Source organism: Phocoena sinus, chromosome 14 (assembly GCF_008692025.1).
Source record: "Phocoena sinus isolate mPhoSin1 chromosome 14, mPhoSin1.pri, whole genome shotgun sequence".
NCBI classification, from domain to species: Eukaryota; Metazoa; Chordata; class Mammalia; order Artiodactyla; family Phocoenidae; genus Phocoena; species Phocoena sinus.
In genome coordinates, this window is record NC_045776.1 from 16753791 (window position 1) to 16774572 (window position 20782).

General features: G+C 45.5%; 1 protein-coding gene across 1 annotated transcript in view; it reads left to right on the plus strand.

Moving 5' to 3' along the window:
* Positions 1 to 7785: 7785 nt before the first annotated feature.
* Positions 7786 to 20782, plus strand: part of ATP8B1 (ATPase phospholipid transporting 8B1) — a 111955-nt gene continuing 98958 nt past the window's right edge. The window contains 1 exon segment of the mRNA XM_032653939.1: positions 7786 to 7825. The gene's annotated coding sequence lies outside the window, so the exon portion shown is untranslated.

Sequence of the window (20782 nt, forward strand, 5' to 3'; positions counted from 1 at the left end):
AACCTCCATAGTGTTTTCCATAGTGGTTGCACCAATGTATATTCCTACCAACAGTGCACAAGGGTTCCCTATTCTCCACACCCCCACCAAAATTTGTTATTTCTTGTCTTTTTGATAATAGCCATTCTGACAGGTGTGAAGTGATATCTCATTGTGGTTTGATTTTTTTTTTCCTTTTGGCCACACCACTAGGGATGTGGGATCTTAGTTCCCTGACCAGGGGTCGAACCTGTGCCCCCTGCAGTGGAAGTGTGGGTTCTTAACCACTGGACCACCAGGGAATTCCTCATTGTGGTTTTGACTTGCATTTCCCCAATGATTAATGATGTTGAACATCTTTTTATGTACCTGTTGGCCATCTGTATGTCTTCTGTAGAAAAATGTCTATTCAGATCTTCTGCCATTTAAAAAATCAGACCGTTTGTTTTGCTATTGAGTTGTATGAGTTCTTTATGTATTTTGGATATTAGCCCCTTATCAGATATACGACTTGCAATTATTTTTTCCCATTCAGTAAGTTGGCTTTTCACTTTGTTGATGGTTTCCTTTCCTGTGCAGAAGCTTTTTAGTTTGATGTAGTCCCACTTGTTTATTTTTGCTTTTGTTGCTTTTGCCTCTGTGTCAGTTGTCAGAATCAAAAAATCATCACCAAGGCCTATGTTAAGGAGCTTACTGCCTATGTTTTCTTCTAGGAGTTTTATTGGTTTCAGGTCTTACGTTCAAGTCTTTAATCCACTTTGAATTAATTTTTGTGTATGGTGTAAGATAGTGATCCAGTTTCATTCTCTCACATGTGGCTGTCCAATTTTCCCAATACCCTTTATGGAAGAGACTGTCCTTTCCCCATTTTATATTCTTGGCTCCTTTGTGGTATATGGGTAGGTTTATTTCTGGGCTTTCTATTCTGTTCTGTTGGTCTATGTGTCTGTTTTTATGCCAATGCTACACTGTTTTAATTACTATAGCTTTGATAATATTGTTTGAAATTAAGGAGCACACATATTTTTTATTTACACACACATACCCTTTTTTGTACTTTGCATTTTCAAGTAACAATGTATCTTGGAGATGTTCCTAACAACAGCCCAACCAGACCTCCCTAATTTTAAAAAATGGCTGATAATTATCTCATTGTATGGATGCAACCTCTGTTAATGGACACTGAGGTCACCTCCCATCTTTGCAGTGAAAAACATGCTGCAATAAATATCTACGTACATTTACCTTTGTGTAAATGCTCAAATACATCTCTAGGATAAATTCCTAGACGTGAATTCTTAGGGCACAAGGCATGTATGTTTAAAATTTTGATATGTGTTTCTGAAGTTCCTTCCAAAGAAGTTGTATAATTTGCACACCCACCAACCGTGTGTGAAAGCCCATGTCCTTGTGAACACTGCCAATGCAGTGCAATACCACACTGTTTTTTGTTTGTTTTTGCATTTAATTTGCTTTTCTTTAATTTGGAGGAATAATAACCACTCATGCTGGCTGGCAGTTTAGGAAAATAAAAAAGGAAGTACTCATGCAAAGCATAGGTTGCTATAACTTTATGGAAATCTTGAATACCATTCTTTCTGTTGTTCCAATAACAGCATCAAAGACTTACTCATGTCCTATTTCTAATAGAACAAAAACTTTTCTTGTATGGGAGGCACACCATTTCTAGACTGAAGTAAAGAAAGACAAATCACACCCACTAAAAAATAGGAACCAGAGAGAAATAAGATATTTAGAAGCCATTAAAATAGTTGGTGGGTTGTGATTGATCAGATATTTCTGGAGGCTAATCTGATAAATGCATAAATATTCAATGACAGCAAATGATTAGATAAATCATCAGCAGGAGAAAATACTATACAAATATTGAGAATATGACTCTGCAGACCATTCATTCATTCTATAAGAACAAACAGGCACTTGGGGTACTAGAACAGTATTCTAGACCAAGAGAGACCAAGTAGAATAAGACCCAGTTTGGGGGTCTCAAAGGGCTCACAGTACAGTGGGGAATGAGACAGATCAACGATTAAAATACAATGGAATAAAGGCTTCTCTAGATGTTAGGTGCAAAATGCTTTGGGTACTAGTCTCTGGGGGAGATTGGGGCAAGGCTTTCCCAGAGGAAGTCATTTTGGAACTGGAGATCTGGCAGATGAGGACATTTCAAGCAGAGGGAACAAGTGCTATTCAGAATTCAGTGAATTGCAAGCAGCTTGGGATGGGGGGAGCTTAGGTCTCCAAGGATGGGGGATGAAGTTGGAAAGGTAAATGTATTCATGTCACAATGGTAAATGATGAAAAGAGAGCATACAAACTTCTTACAATCACATAAAAACATGGCTACATATTCTAACAATGACCCCAAGGTATTTTCAAAAATTGTTGATTACACAACATTGTTAATTAACTACACTCCAATAAAAATTAATTAAAAAAATTTTAAATGCTTAAGCCACAAAAAAGCATTGATTAAATGTCTAAATTATATGAATTAAATTTAATGTGTCATATTATTAATATACTAAATATTAATAAATCATATTATCATTACATGTAGATAACAGGTTATTAAAATCTCCGCCTTGTAGAAAAGAAAAAATTGTAGCCTAATCCTATACATTTACAAACTCATGAATATGGAAGAAAGACAAGTGAATTTTAATAATAGGCCCAGGAATAATACCTCCCCTAACATCTCTTGCATGTGAAGCACAGGTAATAAGAAATTAACTGAGACACATTTTGTTACCTGATGCTTAATATTTCTTTTGCAAATCTAATTTAAAATGTTGGTCAGAAAAAAATGTCACTTAGTAGTAAAGGAGGTGGAACGCGTATAAGTCAGAAGGAATTTGGAAAATTTGTGCAGGAACAACAGAATATATCATCTGTATCTGTTGTTTTAAACACCATTTAAAACAGACTATTTGAAGCTTCTAGTGTCACTTATTACAAAGACAGGATCACATAAGACGTACCTTCTTATCATGTTTAAAATTCTGGAGCTGGTCCTGGCTGTGAAGAATGCGCCTTCCAGCTGAGTTCATCTTGACTGCCAAGCACGGGTTACAACAGCACCTAGCGTGGCATGAATACCTTTCCATTGGCATTAAATGCTTTAGCTTAAATGACCACAGAGCTTAGCAAAGAACTGAATACAGGCAGTATCTCCTCCCTTTAAATGTATCTTTTATCCCTTAGCTCTTAGAGAAAAAAATTCTAGGAAAAGAATTTTTAGTAAAATTGAGCTTGTTCTCTTGGCAACCTCCCCAGCCTTCCTACCTACATCATGGAAATGCACAGGAATGTTGCCAAGGGAAAAAAAAAATGAAAGAAAGAAACAGAGGAAACTATGAGCTACAAAAGCTGAAAAGCATTGTCACCCTCTTATAGAAATGACTGTTTAATAATTTCCCCCAGCGGCTTGCAAGGTAAAGGTGTTGGTTATTGATTGGCAGTGGCTTCTAAATAAAACCGGACCGCTTATTCAATCCCATCTTGGAATGCTGAGCAAGTATGCCTGAGGCTTGTGGGATCAGGGCTGCCGCCTGGACAACGAAGCCATCACTCAAATGACTCAAGAAAGACACATTTCAAAATCAATCCCTGTTGCATGCGTGAGACACTTTCAGTCATTGCCCTGATGAGGCCGCCTGGAATATGGCACAGTTCTTTCAGAGATGTCAAGGGTCAGGGCTTCTAGGTGAATGACTTCGTTTATCAGCAACATCAGCTGACATGCACTGAAGAGTCTCATTCCCCCAAACCAGGAAGATGCAAAAGACTTACATGTGGGAAACGCAACAGGACAAGGTTTGACCATGCCCGTTTCTTGTGGGTTCCTGGTGAGATGAGTTTTCAATTTCTCTCACCTAGGATGAAACTCCTTTACCTTCCTGCAAGATTTCTTCAAATATAAGAAACCTTTCTTCAAATCCTACCCTGACCATATTATTTAAAATTGCACCTCATTTTCCTACTTCTAGCCTCTTAACCCTGCTCTTTTTCCCCCTAGGTGATGCCCTTTCTTTTAAATTGAAGTATAGTTGATTTACAGTATTATATTAGTTTCAGGTGTACATAGTGATTCAAAATTTTTATAGAGTAAACTTCATTTAAAGTTATTATAAAATGTTGGCTATATCCCTTGTGCTGTACAATATATCCTTATAGCTTATTTTATAGGTACTAGTTTGTACCTCTTAATCACCTTCTCTTATCTTGCCCCTCCCCCCTTCCTTCTCCACTAGTTTGTTTTCTGTACCTGTGAGTCAGTTTCTGTTTGTTGTATTAATTCCTTTGTTTTACTTTTTGGATTCCACATATAAGTGATAACATACAATATTTGTCTTTGTCTGACTTATTTAATTTAGCATAATACCCTCTAGGTCCATCCATTTTGTTGCAAATGGTAGGATTTCACTCTATGGCTGAGTAGTATTCCATTGTGTGTGTGTGTGTGTGTGTGTGTGTGTGTATGTATACCATTTCTCCTTTAGTCATCTGTTGATAGACACTCAGGTTGCTTCCATACCTTGGCTATTATAAATAATGCTGCTATGAACATTGGGGTGCATGTATCTTTTTAAATTAGTTTGTTTTTTTTTTTTAGGTAAATACCCAGGACTGGAGTTGCTGGATCATATGGTAGTTCTATTTTTAGTTTTTTGAGGAACCTCCATACTGTTTTCCATAGGAGCTGCACCCATTTATATTTCCACCAACAGTATGCAAGTGTTCCCTTTTCTTCACATCCTTGCCAGCATTTGTTATCTGTGGTCTTTTGATGATAGCCCATCTGACAGGTGTGAGGTCATATCTCATTGAGGTTTTAATTTGCATTTCCCTGATGATTAGTGATGTTGAGTATCTTTTCTTGTGTCTGTTGGCCATCTGTATGTCTTCTTCGGAAAAATGTTTATTCAGGTCTTCTGCCCATTTTTTAATCACGTTGTTTGTTTTTCTGATGTTGAGTTGTATGAGCTCTTTATATATTTTGGATATTAACCCCTTTTTGGTCATATCATTTGCAAACGTTTTCTCCCATTCAGTGGGTTGCCTTTTCGTTTTGTCCATGGTTTCCTTTCGCTGTGCAAAAGCTTTTACATTTAATTAGGTCCTATTTATTTTTCCTTTTGTTTCCTTTGTCTTAGTAGACAGATCAAAAAAATACTGCCACAATTTATGTCAGTGTTCTATGTTTTCTTCAAGTTTTATGGTGTCTGGTTTTGCTCTTTTTTATTATTTAATTTTTTAGTGTGCAAATCTTAAGTGCACAGGTTAACTTTTATGTATGTACACACTAGTATAACCACCACCCAGTTCGAGATATAGAACTTTTACGGTGCCCTAGAAGGCTTCCTCAGTGGCGCCCTCCCAGCCAGTCCTGTTCTATTTTTTCAAAGCGTTTGTCGCCTTTTAAGATACAATTTGCCTGATTGGTTCATTGATGTATCCAGGTCACTAGAACAGTGCCTAGCACATAGCAGGGACTCAATAAACATTCGTTAAATGAATAAATCTCTCAAACAACACCCATCATGTCTCACTGTCCACACCTCCCCCTCCCCATCTATCCCTCCCCCTCTCCCTCATAGTCTGTAAGAGAAGCAACCTAGCTTGTAATCTTCAGTGTCTACACAGGGATGTTAAATGCAGCCGTGGGGATGGTATTTATCAGAGCCGGGCATGGGCGTGGATTGGATGTGTTTGAATATAGTTTCTCTTCTATGCAATGTTTTCTTGGACAGATTGAGCTCTTGCTGGGATGTCTGCAAGGAGGAAGGGATCCCTCCTTTAGTCTGGAGTCATCTCTTGATTCCTAGGTTTACTGGCATTTGCCTTTCTCAGCAGCCTCTCTCCCCTCCAACTCTCTTGTTCCTCCTAATACCGTCACCCAGTCTGGAGAACTTGGCTCATCTTCCACGCTTCCACCTGCCAGTCGGGTGCAGGTTCTTGCCACTCTGCGCCCTGGCCATTTCTCCTCCGTGGTGTCCCTGGAAGCTCCTCTTCCTTTTCATTTCCACGGGCAACTCCTTCAGGCCCACCTTATGCTACTGTACCAAGGTATCCCAATCTTCAGCCTTATCCTTTTCCAAACTCTCCCCTTCACTTTCCCTAAAACACAACCTGATCATGTCCCTGCTGTGGTCATGAACTTTGAATCGTTTGCAGGTGCTGCCAAAAGCAAGCCCCCCCCCCCCCCCCCCCCCCCAACGCTGTAGCCTGCCTTCAATTGGGACCTGTTTCCAGGCCCCAATTCCCTCACTAGTCTTGTTTACTGATGCACTGCCAGCCATCTGGTCTATCCCATTGTCACTAAACAGGCCCTGTGTTTTCTGGCTTCTGGACATTTGCTCTGTTGTTGGGCTCAGAAAATAAGCGCTGGAAGGAACTATTTGAGATCATCTGGTCCAGACTCATTTTATGGATGAAGAAACTGAGGCCCAGAGAGATTAAACGACTGACCAGCACCACCTGTGTTTAACAACATCGGTTGAATCTTTCATATACTGAAGATCAAATTGGTGGACCACTCTTTGAATATCCTCCTCATGCAACCCGGATCCCGGAAAGTGTGGATCTTTGAGTTCCACCCTCAAGCATGGCCTCTGAAATGAAGTCTTCCTTAAGCCCCCAGTTTGGAGTCTGAACTCTTGGCCTCTCTGATCTGCAGATAACTTGCTATTTGTCTGTGAGACCTATCTCCCCTACTACATTTTCAGCAAACTCTTTGATTCATCTTTGACTTTCCTCCATCGCAGAGACTTTTCCATAGCAAGTGAGCAGTAGAATTCTGCGGAACAGGGTTTCTGGTGTAAGGGACGGTGCTTCAAGGCGCCCAGACACCAGCTAGCAACCAGGCACGTGAGTCCAAAAGTTCCAATTACACCGCACCATTCGCACGCCGCGCCCTGGCTCCTTTTGACTCCAAACCCGTAAAGGTGAGGGCGTTTGGTTTCAGCCGAAAGCCTGCTTGCTGCAATTACAGGATAAGTTTCTCGAAGTCTTTTGGCGCTGTCTCTTCCCCCGCCCTCCGCGCGGCGAACCGCGACGCGCATTCGGTGACCGGTCCCCGAACGTGACTTGGCATCGAGAGGGTACAGCTCCCCTTACCGAGGGAGCTCAGGTCCCGGGCGAGCCGCGGCCTCGCCAGCTTTCCGGGCTGGCGCGGTCACCGACCTCAAGCGGCGGTCAGACTGGCCGAGGGTGGCGGCGAAGTGACGCGGGGCTGGCGGGGCGGGGTGGCAATCGCGTCCCCAGGGAGGCGGGAGCGACCGGGGAGCCGAGAGCGGGCCAGGCGAGTTGGGAGACGCGCTCGGGGCACGGTCTGGGTGACCCCCTAACGCCGGGGCGCACGAGAGCACGGGACTCGACCTGGGCTGCGTCTGCCCGTGCCGGGGCTCGCCGTCCAGCTCTTCTCCGCCCAGGGGAGGAACAGAAGGAGGGCCGACGGCCGGGCCCGCCCCCAGCCCCAGCTGCGGCTGCCAGTAGGAGACTAGAGGCAACACCCGGGAGCGGAGAAACCAGTTTGGCTGGTCTCGCGGAGTGGAGGGAAAAGGGCGGCCGCAGAGGAAGGGGGCGCGTACGCGGGGCGGGGGCAGGCGGGGAGCCACAGGAGAGCTGCGAGAGCCGGAGGAGCCTCCGCCAACTGGACACGCTTCCCGGGGCCCCGGGCCAGCCCCGTGCGCCATGAAGCGCTAACGCTGCGGCCAGCGCTGGGGCCGGGCTGGCGGGCGGCGGCTGCGGGCAGGTGCGCAAGCGAGCGCGCGGATAGGCGCGCACCCGGCGGATGCCCCAGTCGGGGCCCAGCGAGCGCCAGGTAAGGAGGGGCGCGGCGCCGGGACCCCTGATCTGCCGCACCCCGCGGGCCCCGCAGGTCCCCTGGCCGCCCGGGGGCGGCGGACTCCGGAGAACAGGGATGCAGTGGCAGCAGCTGTCCGCGCCCTCGGGCTCCTGAGCCCGCAAGGGTGGGATTTGGGTGGCGATGCTGGGAGCCTTCGCTGCCTTGGGGATGGGGAGACGCAGCTGGTGGGGCAGGCAGCACTGTGGAGAAGGCCATGGGCTTTTCACCTGCAGGAGGAGAGGGAACTTGCGTGAGGTGTTTGGGTTCTTCTTTCGTTTGCTACGCTCAGGTCCGGGCTTAAGTTACGAGGGGCAAGCCTGGCAGGGCCTGTGGGTACTTGAGGAGCGCCGCTGGTTTCCCTGCAATATCTGTCGCCCCTCTGGAAGTCCCTCTTGACTGGGTTTTGCTGGTGGCCCCTTTGGGACCCGATGCAAACGCGTCCGAAAAAAGACCTTTGGGCCGAATGCACCGGCAGCACCTTCAGGGAGGGATGGAGGGTGAGGTCGCCTCCACCAAGCCTACTGCGGGACCAGGAACCTTCCAGGCATCTTCCGAGGGCCTTAGTGCAGGTTGGGAGGTGATGCGGAAGAGGGGTACTTTTTCCCCAGGTGATTGTAGGGTCGTATCCGTCAGCTCCCATGGCACTGCCAACAGGCCATCTCCTTCCCTCCCCAGTTTGATGCCTGGCGCTGTCACCTCGCTCTGGGCGTGCGGAGTGGCGGCTTGTTGGGGGAGGGGTGTTGCAGGGAATGGCAAGTGTTTTAACCCCCCCCCCACTTCCCCACTCCTCCCCAGGTGAGGGAAGAGCTTGTAATTGTCCGCCCAGCTTCTCCGGGGAGTGTAAGCGCCTGGTCCCCGACGCGGGTGGGGAGGGGAGGCTTGGAACACTCATCAGTAACAGCTGTAGGGGAGGACGAGGGTGCTGAGGGGATGCAGAACGGGGGAGGAGGTTCGATACGCGCGGGGAAAGGGAACCCGAGCTCCATTTCTGCTTAGTGACCCCCTCAACCCCGCCCGAACCCTTCGTCCTGCCCGCGAAGCCCCTGGCGCGCTCGAAGTCCTTGGGTAGCTCCGGACGCCGCCAGTTTCCCCTCCCGGAAACGGCCCGCCCTGTTGGCTTAAGAAAAGTTTCTCTCCCATCTTCCTGGTTGCATTGCCTTCACATCTCTGCCTTCATTCCTCGAGAATGAAACGAGACAACACAGGCGGAGTACTGAAAGACCACCCAGCACGCGGTAGGCTCCAGAGGAAGGTTAACTGCTTTTAAAAACAAAAGCCAAAAAAAAAAAAAACAAAAGCCAAAAATGATGTGTGATAAAATCTCCAGTGATGGTAAACACAAGGGCAGATTAAAAGAGAAAACAGCACAAAATGTGAAGTAGAAGTTCTAATTTTCATGTCTGGGGAGTACTTTTGTATTGGACCTAAAATGCCATTCATTAATTCCAGGCCTGTTGTTGAAGCCCTTATTAAAACCTATTATAAATGCATATACTGTTCAAAAGGTGATGAACGGTTATTAGCTGTCGCTTGTTACTTTCTGGGGGAGAAATCTGCCTGCCTGCAATTATTCCTCGGAATCCTCTTAATGGTATTCATTAGGTAGTGGAGGCTTCCATGTTCTAATGTTAGGTGAGAAATCTTAACCTCTGTTCCTTTGCCATTTTATGGTGACCGTACATTCATAATTTTTAGGATTTCTTTGGTCTGTTATGGGGGGCCAAACAAGACTCAGACAGCTTAATACTAGTGAACGGAAATGCCATCTGCGTGAAAGCCGCCTTGGCCACTTTCAGGTTTTCTGTTTTTTATTTTAAGGAAAATGCATATCAGTATGCACTTATTACTTGTTAGTGATAGAAATAGGACGGGTTTTTCTGTTTGCATGTTTTTGTAATTGAGCCTTTAAAATAATGTGGTGAAAACGTGCATGTGTAAGTTGTCTGCAGGTGTAAAGCAAGTTGAGGACTGGCTCTGTTTCACCTGTATTTTTCTGTGGTCTTGGCAGTAACAGCACTGACCACATGCAGCTGTGGAATGTTTCTTGCCCTATCTGTTGCCCTTTCCCTCCTCCTTTTTTCTTTTTCCTTCTTTGTTTTCTAAAGCAAGGAGTCGTGGAAAACATATGGATTTAGATTCCCACAGGTTTCAGTTCTTTTACTTTAAATTGTATTTAATGTTTGCAATTTATTCTTATTTATTTACTTTAAAAATTGTATAACCTTAGATGAATTCCTAAATTTTCTGAATTTACTCATTTGCTGGAAAAAATATTTTTCAGCCTCCTTGGGTTGTTGAGGATTAAATGAGAGAACAGGCGAACCTTCCTTATACATAATAGGTGTTCGAATGTTGCTTTCTTATTTTCTTTATTAAATGGATATTTAAAAAAAATTAGTATGATGCCCAGATATTTGGTGTATTTTAAATATTTTATTGCCTTACTAAAGTTTGAATTCAGTTTTAGTGTTTCCTAAACATTCATGGAATCCGGGTGATCCTTATAACTCACCTGAGAGAGATTTTAATCTACTAGTTACCTTTGCTCTTTAGTTTCAATCATTGTAAAAGAAGCCTACGCTCTTATGAATGCAGAGGAACTTGCTTTTTAGATACCAGAACAAGTTTTATGGGGTCTGTTCATGTCCCATGTCTGTAAAGAGAGGTGCCTTTAAATTTTCTTAGGCACTTAATTTTAGAATTTGCTTCTATATCTGCTTCTAGATTAGTCTCCTGGGATGTGTTTTTTTTGGTGTCTTTAGGTATCTTGTGAGTTTTCAGGTCTGTTTGTTGGCATTGTTCAAGTAGATTAATTGCATTCATGCCTGTAGGTGTTGTTTTGTTACTTATTAAGATAAGTAAAAATTAATTTGCTACCAGAAGAGTTTTAATAACACGAAAAGAAGACAGGTTTATTCTGTGAAGCAGTTTACCCCCCATCCCCATCCCTGTGCCCAGCTGTAAATAATATCCAGTCTAAGATCTTTTGAGGTCCTGTGTCACCGAAGAGCTGGCGTTATGGAAGAAGAGTCTAGAAGGTATACACACACACATGCACATCATAGTGTGTGTGTGTGTGTGTGTGTGTGTGTATGTGTGTGTATAAAACAGTCTCGTTTCTCATTTTTATTAGAAAACAAAGGATTTTTTATCATCTGATTATTTAGGAACATATTCATACTTTTCCTAATTCTTCTAAATGTGTTGCATGTTAAAATAAATGGTCACCAAAACCATGCACAATGGGAACTATGTTTGATAACTGGTCCCATGGAGACTGAACCCAGAGGCAGCAGTGAGGGGTTAGTAGCAGGTGCTTTGGAGTCCTGTGACCTGGCTTGGAATCTAGGCCTCACTGCTCCCTAGCGGTATAACCCAGGGCAAGTTATTAGTACTTAATTGATCTAGCTTTAGTTTCCTCATCTGTAAGATGGAATAGTAATAGTACTATCTCAGAGCGTTGTGTGCTGAGTTCCAAACGAGAGAATTTATCTAAAAGGGCTTAGCACAGAGCTCAATTAAAAGTAGTCAGTATTATTACTGTTGTGTTGTTGATATCTCTCAGCAAATATTTATGGCTCATGCAGCCATTGCCTTTCTCCTAGACTATGCGGGAAACGGGAATCACTCTGTATGTTAGTATTCATTTAGCAAACATAGGTGTCTGTTTGCACCAGGCATTGGTAAGAAAGAGTCCCCTGGGGCAGGGGCGAGGTTCTGAACTTTCAGATCCAGGGCTTGGGTTCTGGAGCCCAAGTGTCTGGGGAGTGGCACGAAGGACCAGGGTGCTCAGTGACCTAGGGATGTGCTCACTCAGTCACAGCCACGAGGGGTGACTGCTCCCACCGGGGCATTCTATCCTCCTGCAGAGTGGAGGGAGGCCGTTGGGACGTACTGAGCACTGCTGGGTCTCCTTTCCCCCCACTTTCCATCTGTCTTTCATCTTCCTCACCTCTGTACTCTTGTATTAAAAAAAAAAAAAATTAGGGCTTCCCTAGTGGTGCAGTGGTTGAGAGTCCGCCTGCCGATGCAGGGAACGCGGGTTCGTGCTCCGGTCCGGGAAGATCCCACATGCCGCGGAGCGGCTGCGCCCGTGAGCCATGGCCACTGAGCCTGCGCGTGCGGAGACTGTGCTCCGCAACGGGAGAGGCCACAACGGTGAGAGGCCCGCGTACCGCAAAAAAAAAAAAAAAAATTACTCTTCCCTGTTCAAAACTTGGGAGTTTCTGAACCTTGAGTCTTTTTAAAGGATCGGTACTTTCTGCATGGTTTCTGAGTTGTGGCACCTGGTAAGCATCGCTAATGACAGAGACCTTTGCTACAGTCCCATCCATCCATCCATCCATCCATCCATCCATCCATCCATTCATTCACTTAAAACAATGGCTTGAACATCTTCTCCAGGCACTGTGCTGGGGATTACCCACTTGCTTCACGGAAGCCTGCGGGATTCACTTTTTCTCTTTTCTCTTTTCCTCTTTGGTAAGAAAGTAGACCTGGTGTTGTCTTTCTTCCTGATCTGGACTTTGTCCCTCTCTGCCTGGAGAGGTGGTTGTGTTAGACCATGGAGGGTGGCCCTGGCCGCTCCCAGTTCTGAAGCTCTGTGTTCGTTATCCGTCTTCAAGTCCAGTGAATTTGCATTTAATAAAGGAGAGCTGGGCTTGGAGGCTATGGCAGATCCGTGGTAGGAAGCTGGCTCTCAGTCTTGGGGAAAGGACTCCTGGGGTTGGGGGGTGTCAGAGGTCACCCCGGTTCTGGGGCCATCCTTCTGTGGTGATGACACCTCCCCCTAGCGTGACTGAGAAGCCTGGCACTTCTCACTGAGTACGTGTGTAGCCTGACCTTTGGCTAGCAGCTCTGGTCTTTATTTACAGGGCTGTCATTTATGGCTTTGTCTCTTTGCTGTGTGGCTTTTGTTCACCAGAGTTGAGGTTTGCTTGATTTAGAGCAAGGCAGCATTTGAAACCAGTTTTCTAACCTTTACTCAAATTGAGTTGAGCTGGAATATCCTCATCGGAACAACTCAGGCACCAAGCATTATCCGCTTACAGTCTCTGATCGCCCATGCTTGCTGTTTGGGGACGTTCCCGTGAGTTGGATGCATTACTTATTTTATAAAGTGTGATATGATTTGTGTACAAATCTTTACTGGGTCTTCTTGGGACACAGTGAACTACTGAGACTATTCTCTGAGATCAGAGATCTGTGCATCCAGGAGAAACATTTAACACTCTCTATAAGAAAACAGCCATTTGACTTCGGTGGTTGAAATATTCACTCGTGTGGGGAGGCGGGTCAGGGTTTATATATTTCACACTGGAAAAGAGTGGCCCTACCACCATATTGGAAACACGTGTGTGGGCCTCTAAGCCAGGCACGGGCAGATGCCCTATAAGCTCAGAATTTTTGTTACAACAATGAAACTAAGAGTGTAGGGTTCTTCAGCTGCTGAGATGGTGAGAATTAAATGAAAATCTATGCTCTGTTTTTGGTACCAGAACAACACTGGGAGGTGAGGAGGTTCCTCACGGTCTCATTCTAGTGCAGAAGTTTATTTCATGGGCCTTTTGTTTTAATCATGGTAAAATATTTATAAAATTTGTCATTTTAGCCATTTTTAAGGTGAATTCAGTGGCGTTAAGCGTATTCACAGTATCTTGCAGCTCTGCCACTATCCATGTCCAGAACTTTTTCGTCGTCCCGTTCGGAAACTCTGTATCCATTCAACTGTAACTCCCCATTTCTCCCTCCCTGTGGCCGCTGATAGCGTCTGTTTGTCGCCATGGATTTGGCTGTTCTGAGGTACCTCACGTACGTGGAATCATACGATATGTATCTTTTTGTGATGCTGATTTCACTTGGTATAATGTCCTCAAGGTTCATCCTTGTCACAGCATGAGTCAGAATTTCCTTCCACTTCCTTTTCAGGGCTGAATAATACTCCACCGTGGGTCTATATCCCACATTTTGTTGATCCATTCATTGGTTGAGGGGCGTTTGGGTTGTGTCCATCTTTGGCTATTGTGAATAATGCTGTTGCAGACATGGGCCTATGAGTATCTGTTTCTTCATGGGAGCTGTTGAGATCTGATTCAGTTTTGTGAGATTCATTGTTCCCAGAACATGGTTAAGATGGGCAGGGACATGTAGTAGTTAATATCACACTTTCCTTCAAAACATCTTGGAGATAAGAACAGGAGGAATTGCAGGGAGGCTGGTTACCTGGAAGACACGTGAAGGGCAGCCTCATTTCTCATTTTCACCTGCAGCTGCTCTGGCGAAGCTGGTGGTCCTTTAGCGTATCATCGCGTGCTGGCCTGCAGTGTGGGTGATACTGTGCTGTGTGCTGGGGTGGGCGTAAAAGCTCAGGAGACCTGGCTCTACCGTCTGGAGACCCATGCAGACCACAGCTGCCTTCCAGGGAGGATATTCTCTCGTGGAGGCAAAAGTCCTTAACTTTCCCCCAGAACTGACTTGAATTAAAGATAAAAAAAATTGTTTTTGGAGGAGGCAGGGTTAGAATGAGGGAAAAATTGATATTTAATGTCTGAAAAATGCAGTACTTAAAAATCAGATTGTTTTCTACCTTAGGGTACAATCCATGGTTTTCAAGATAGGCTTTGAAAAAAGGCAAGAGATCACTAATAGACTGTAGGATGACAGAATCATCAGATGTTGCATCTGTGTACTAATGCGCTTCTTTGTGGAGCAGGATAAAACCAGAACCCTTTCGATCATGATTAGATGTCAGTCTGTTAGGCTAAAGACATCTTAATCTGTATTTTCTAGAGAACAGTAGACTCTTTTGTTTGTTTGTTTGCTTGCGGTATGCGGGCCTCTCACTGTTGTGGCCTCTCCCGTTGCGGAGCACAGGCTCTGGACCCGCAGGCTCAGTGGCCATGGCTCACGGGCCCAGCCGCTCCGCGGCATGTGGGATCTTCCCGAATCGGGGCACGAACCCGTGTCCCCTGCATTGGCAGGCGGACTCTCAACCACTGAGCCACCAGGGAAACCCGAGAAGAGTAGACTCTTTATGTGAGTTTTTGCTCATACGGTGCCCTGAAAATTAGCCAAGATAAGGATATTTAAAAAGCAAGGCTTTTTTTTTTAAGTAAACACACACACACACAGACTTCAAACCAACCCCAAATATCACCATTCTTGGGTATCGTTCCATCTTCCTATCCTGTACCAGTCCCAGCCACAAAAAGGGTATTAATCTCTTGGCAGTTTGATACTTTGTCTAGCTCAATTTGAGATTGTTTAGAATGTTTTTTTAAATCACTGTTAGCCTTTCCCCCTTACATAGAGAAACATGGTGAAAATTCTCAAAGGTCAGTTTGAGAACCTCAGACTCTTGAGTGGTGACATAAGTAGCATCCAGTGTGTCCTGGATCCTTGAGATCACTCGGACCAACACTCTTTTTTAAAGCTGAAGAAAGTTTGCTCAGACCCTGTACTCTTAGTAACTGCTGGTCTCATTTCCTGAGTTCTAGCGCCTTGAGTGACTAGAGAAGTAAACTCATGGTTTCTCCTAGGGAATTTCCTGTCTCCTTAGTCAATTCACAGAGTGGACCCTCCTCCTTAGCCTTTAAAGTCCAAAACAAACAGCTAGCTGGCCAACAGATACTTACGAAGCACATCCTGTGCGCCTGGCATTTGGCATCTGTTAGTCAATCAAGGAGCTAAAGAGCCTGCCCTCAACGAGCTCATGTTCTAGGGAGGGAAGGGAGACTGGATAATAAATAGGCAAATTACATGGTATGTTTGAAGATTGGTGCCACAGGGGATAAAAAGAGAAAGCTGGACAGGGTAAAGGGATTAGGAGGGTGTGCAAGGGGGCAAGATGCAGTTGGAGAGTGGAGAAGGTGGTATCTGGGTGAAGGCTCAGCAGGGAGAGGGTGAATCACAAAGATCTGGGGGTGGGGAGAGTGTCCCAGGCAGAGGGGACAGAAGACTTGGTGCCTGGCTGGTGTGATGCAGGCAGTAGTTGGCTATTCCTCCAACCTGTGAGTGGGGAGGGCGGGGCATGGGGAAGACAGAGCAGAGAGGTGGGGAGCCCCATCGTACAGGGCTTCCTAGCAGCAGAAGGATTTTGGCTATGACTGTGCGAGATGGATAGAGGGGTGGGGGGGAGTCGGTGCAGGCTGTTGCCCATTGGAGGGTTGTGATCTTTCATTTGACTTGTATTTTAAATAGTCCTTCTGGTTGCTGTGTGGAGACCAGGCCAGGGAGGGCTCTTGGGTTGGGAGACTAGTTAGGAGGCTAAACCAGGTGAGCGATGTTGGAGCCTGGGACCAGGGTGGGACGTCTGAGAGAGAGAAGGTTGTGGATAATTTTTTAAAGGTAGTGCCAACAGGATTTCCGGACAGATTGGATATGGGGTGTAAGAGAAAGAGGAGGCAAAGATAACTTTCTTGGCAGAGCTTGGGCTGCAAATAGAAATCTGAATTTCAAAACGCTGTAAATCCGTGCTCAGATCACTCATACTAGGTTATAAAGAGGCTCTTCAGAGATACACGTTTATATGAGGTGTTGGTTCAGAGAACTTCAACAGAGAACTTTGTTTATCATTAGAGCATGTTCTACCTTGCTGAAGGGAGAGGGGAGGTGGTAGAAAATGATGATTTCCAGGAAGCAGAGGCCTTTGCTTGTATTGGAAGGAAGATGGTCTGGAACCAACGGGGTACGCGGGGCCAGGAGGCCTCCTCTGTAAGAGAAAAACAGGCTGCCCCTGCAGGCCAGTGGCCAAATTGCAGGCAAGGCTGTGATCCCTGCCCCACTCCTCCCAACCTTGCCATGCATTGTCTAATTGGGAAGGCAAGCTTTTTCCAGCCTGCAAACTCAGGCAGGCCACCCCCATCTCCACACACACAGGTTATCTTTCTTCAAACAGTTTTATCAAGATATAATTCACGTACCATACAGTTCATCCTTTTACAGTGTACAATTCCATGGTTTTTAGTATATTGACGGAGTTGTACCGCCATCACCACAGTCTATTTTAGAAGCTTTTCATCACCCCGAAAAAGAAGATCCGTACCCTTTAGCCGTCACTCATATTCCTTCTCCCCTTAGCTCCTGGCAACCTCTACTCTCCTTTCTGACTCTGTATTTGCCTACCTGGACATTTTATATAAAAGGAAGCATACAACATATGTTCTTTTGTGATTGACTTATTTCACTTAGCATAATGTTTCCTTGGTGCTTTGCTTAGTGTAATTGTCCACGTTGTAGCATTTATCAGTATTTAAGTTCTTACTTAATCGCTGAGTAGACAAGTTACTTTTGCACATGAGGCATTCTTGAAAAGAATACAGGAAATGGAAATGTATGTTAGTTACAAATAGACTGACTAATGTTAGAAAGGGAATTGTTTGTGCCCAGAGAGCTAAACATGTCTCTGTGAAGGGGTGTGTGTGTGAGTGTGTGTTATCTTTCATAGCTGAATACAAAGTACGTGGAATTTGTGAGAGAGTCTGAAGACTAGTGGCTTTCTAGTGACCTAATGATTTTCTTTCATTTAAAACGTCAACATTTGCTTATTAAATGCCCACTACACTCCAGCTCCCGTGCTAGGTCCTGGTGGTTAATTCTAGGACGAACAAAACAGACAGGGGCTGCCCCCTTGTGACACTTACGGGCTTGTTGCAGGAGAGGTGGCAGGAGTCGATAATGAACAAAATATTTGAACAAAAGAGATATGAAGCAGACTGATATTAGAATTAGAATCTGCAATAAGCACTTAAAGGGAAATAAGACATGACTGAGAATAACGAGGGCTGACTTTAAAATGGCCCCAGAGGAGCCCAAATGGTCGTGGAAGGATGGATGGATAAACACAAAGTGGTCTGTCCATACAACGGAATACTTTTCAGTCTTAAAACAGAAGGAAATTCTGACACCCGCCACAACATGAATGAACCTTGAAGACGTTATTCTGCATGAAATAAGGCAGACACAAAAGGACAACTACTTGTACGATTCCACTCACATGAGGTACACAGAGTAGTCAAATTCATAGAGGCAAAAAGTAGAACAGTGGTTACCAGGGGCGGAGGGAGGGGGAATGGGAATTATTGCTTAATGAGTAGAGTTTCAGTTTGGAAGGATGAAAGAGTTCCCGAGGCGGATGGTGGCGATGGCTGCACAACCGTGTGAGTGTACCTGGTATCACTGAACCGTACTCTTAAAAATGGCTAAGATGGTAACTTTTATGTTGTATATATTTTGCCAATAAAAGATTTAGCCCAGGAAGATCTCTTGGAGGAGAACATTAAGTTGAGGCCGGTTGAGGCGTTTCCTGGTCCAGCCCATAGGAGCAGCATGTGCAAAGACCCTGTGGTGAGAGCTTAGTGCTGCATTCTGGGAACTGTGAGAAGGCCAGGATAGCTGGGGAGAAGTGACAGTGGGGCTAAGAAGCATGGGGTGAGGTGGGCAGAGACCAGGCTGATAGGAAGGCATTGATGTATTTGTACGCACTGGAGTGCCATGATTTGATTTCTGATTTCAGCTGAAAACTCAGGCTGTGATGTGGAGAATGGGGAGTGGGGGAGGGGGCCAGTTAGGAGGCTGCTGCAGTGGCCGAAAGAGAGAGGTCATGGGGGCTTGGGCCAGGATGACAGAGCGGAGATGAGACGCAGAGTGCGGGAGCTGCATTTTAGAAGTGGAGTCTCGGTCTTGGTGATGGATCAGATTCGAGGACCTCACGGAAGGGAAGGAGCAGGTGATTCTCAGGTTTCTAACATAAGGGATGGGAGATAATGATGTCAGAGACAGAGGAGCAGGCTGGACAATTAAGAATTCAGCTTTGGTCGTGTTAACTTCCAGTTGCTGGGACACCCAGGAGGGGCCAGAGGTCGAGCTCTGATAGATTCAGAAATCTTGGCTGGAAACACGTAACCTTGGGAACCAGAAGCGCGGAGTTGGGTATGACAATTTCCACAGGGACGTTGGAAACCTTATGAAACCAGTGCTTGCCATCCTCGGGGTCAGCCTTTTAATTTTGGCCTTTTTTGTGAAATCATACATTCGACTATTTTTTAATGCCAATAAAGCAGTGAAATTTGTGGAAAGAAAGCACCTGTGCAAATGCTCTAGCCCTGCTTTACGGACAAGGATGGCAGTGGAAGCCTGATACAGTATTGCCTAGTTGGCAGGACCAACACACACAGCTCAAAATGTTTGTAGCAGACGCGGGAAGGGGCCAGTTGTATATTTAATGGGAACTCGCTAAAGTCAGGGAACTTCTCATGGACAGTAGGGTATTTAACATGGCTTGTGTGGCCTCGTCTAAAAACCAAGTCATGGGACTCCCCTGGTGGCGCAGTGGTTAAGAATTCGCCTGCCAGTGCAGGGGACCTGGGTTCGAGCCCTGGTCTGGGAAGACTCCACATGCCGCGGAGCAACTAAGCCCGTGCGCCGCAACTACTGAAGCCCGGGCGCCTAGAGCCCGTGCTCTGCAAAAAGAGAAGCCACCGTGACGAGAGGCCTGCAACGAAGAGGAGCCCCCGCTCGCCGCAAGTCGAGAAAGCCTGCACGCAGCAACGAAGACCAAACGCAGCCAAAAAAAAAAAAAAAAAAAACCCACACCAAATCATGCTTTTTAATATGTGTATAGGGTGTATGACAAAATACACCTAGATCCTTCCCTCCTCTACCTCTGCCTCAATTGGTCTCCACTTAAAAGGTGATCCTGAGGTTTTTACTTTATGTCTTTGCTTGTTTTCTGGTCTGTCACAGGCACCATCTTTAGACTAACTCTGAGCCTGCCATGTTTGCACAGGTCCTTAGTGATATTCAAATAGCAGGGTTATTAGTATTTAATAACCCTGGTATTGTGGTAGACTCTTTTAAAGCAGGGGCTATTGTTTCAGGAGGAAAGCACTCAGCGCAAAAGGAAAAAGGATGACAGTGAAATAGTTGATCATTAAAATACTTTCCGTAGAAAAGGAACGTTTTCATCCTGCAGTTAATAGTGCAATTGCTGCTGCCCACTTCACCTGATAACAAATGTCATTTCCCTTTTTACCCAGAATTCTACTGGGACAGAGCACATTCCCTCTGTCTCAGGGTCTCTGCATATGCTGTGTTCTTCACCTGCGACCCTCTTTCCCCTGCCCCCCTCCACCTGCTGACCAGGTGCTACTTCCTCCTGGAAGACTTCCTGCTGCTTCACGTTCCCAGGTCAAAGTGAGGGGCCCCTCTTTTGCTCCAGTCCCTCTCCGTACGTTCCTCTCCCAGCTTGGATCACGCCATCTCAGAGACGGTGGCTAGCTTTTATTTCACGTGCCAACTTGGCTTGATGCGTAGTAGTTGCCTAGATACTGGTTTTCAAAGTATGGTCCCAGAAGCAGCAGCAGCATGAACAACGGCTGAGGGTCCCACCCAGACTTACTGAATCAGAAACTCAGGAAGTGGGACCCAGCATTCTGTGGCTCAACAGAACTTCCAGATGGTTCTGATGGCGCTCCAGGTTGAGACTCACTGGCCTAGAGGTATCGGAGGAGTAGGATTCCAAGGCAATGTCCAGCCATGGCAGGGAAGAGTGTGTTAGGATTCCTTGGTGACGACACCTCAAGCAGGCGAGAAGCAGGAACGATGCGGCCCAGGGGTGTGTCATCCCTGAACGCTATGGTGATTGCTGGTCTGTTTTGTCTCTTGCATGAGGTTGTCACGGTGTTTTTGCAGTGACCCTGGGATAAAGAAAACCCACTATAGCCTGATCACATGAATCTTATGGCTTTCGTTCTTTTAGAAAGATGCCAGATGAGACTAACCAAGTTCTTGGACCTTATTACTTAGCAAAATAGTCACACACAAAAATAGATATTTTAAGATTTTGGTCCCGCCTTTTGTAACTTGTTGCCATTCTTTTGCAAGTGCCACATAACACCGGGGATGATTGTTAGTTAGCTCCTATTTGGGAAAAAT